The sequence below is a fragment of the Lupinus angustifolius genome, chromosome LG09, assembly GCF_001865875.1.
Source record: "Lupinus angustifolius cultivar Tanjil chromosome LG09, LupAngTanjil_v1.0, whole genome shotgun sequence".
NCBI classification, from domain to species: Eukaryota; Viridiplantae; Streptophyta; class Magnoliopsida; order Fabales; family Fabaceae; genus Lupinus; species Lupinus angustifolius.
The window spans coordinates 13,407,977-13,409,373 of record NC_032017.1 but is presented as its reverse complement, the minus strand read 5'-3'; positions in this window follow the sequence as shown (position 1 = coordinate 13,409,373).

Genomic DNA, 1,397 nt, shown 5'->3' with positions numbered 1-1,397 from the left:
ATGAGGATGAGGATGAGGACGAGGATGAGGATGAGGATAGGATAAGGATGAGGATAAGGAGGAGGATGGGATGAAGACGAGAATTAGAATGAGGATAGGATGAGGATGAGGATGGGGATGAGGATGAGGCTGAGGATTAGGATTAAGATTAGGATGAGGATGGGGATTGGGATAAGGATGACTATGAGGATGAGGATGAGGATGAGGACGAGGATAAGGATGAGAATGCGCATGAGGATGAGGATTAGGATTAGCATTAGGATTAGGATTAGGATTAAGATTAGGATTAGTATTAGGGTTAGGTTTAGGGTTAAAATGAGGATGAGGATGAGGATGAGGATGAGGATGAGGATTAGGATTAGGATTAGGATGGGGATGGGGATGGGGATGGGGATGGGGATGAGCATGAGGATGAGGATTAGGATTAGGATGAGGATTATGATTAGGATTAGGATTAGGAATAGGATGAGGAAGAGGATTAGGATTAGGATGAGGATGAGGATGAGGATTAAGATTTGGGTTAGGATAACGATGAGGATAAGGATGAGGATAAGGTTGAGGATTAGGATGAGGATGATGATGAGGTTGAGGACGAGGACGAGGAAAAGGATTAGGATCAGGATGAGGATGAGCATGAAGATGAAGATGTGAATGAGGATGAGGTTGAGGATGAGGATTAGGATGAGGATATGGATGAGGACGAGGGTGAGACTGAGGATGAGGATGAGGATGATAATGAGAATGAGGATTAGGATTAGGATGAGGATGAGGACGAGGATGAGGATGAGGAGGAGGAGGAGGATGAGGATGAGGATGATAATGAGAATGAGGATTAGGATTAGGATGAGGATGAGGACGAGGATGAGGATGAGGAGGAGGAGGAGGATGAGGATGAGGATGAGGATGCAGATATGGATGAGGACGAGGGTGAGAACGAGGATGAGGATAAGGATGAAGATTATGATTAGGATTAGGATTAGGATTAGGATGAGGATGAGGATGATAATGAGAATGAGGATTAGGATTAGGATGAGGATGAGGATGAGGATAAGCATGAGCATGATGATTAGGATAAGGATTAGGATTAGGATTAGCATTAGGATGAGGATGAGGTTGAGGATGAGGACAAGGATGAGAATGAGGATGAGGATGAGCATGAGGATTAGGATGATGATGAGGATGAGGATTAGGATTTGGATTAGAATAAGGATGAGGATGAGTATGATGATGAGGATGAGTGTAAGGACGAGGATGAGGATGAGTGTTAGGATTCGGATATGGATAGGCATCAGGATGAGGAAGAGGATGAGGATTAGTGTTAGGATTCGGATATGGATAGGCATGAGGACGAGGATGAGGATGAGGATGAGGATGACGAGGAGGAGGATTATTATTAG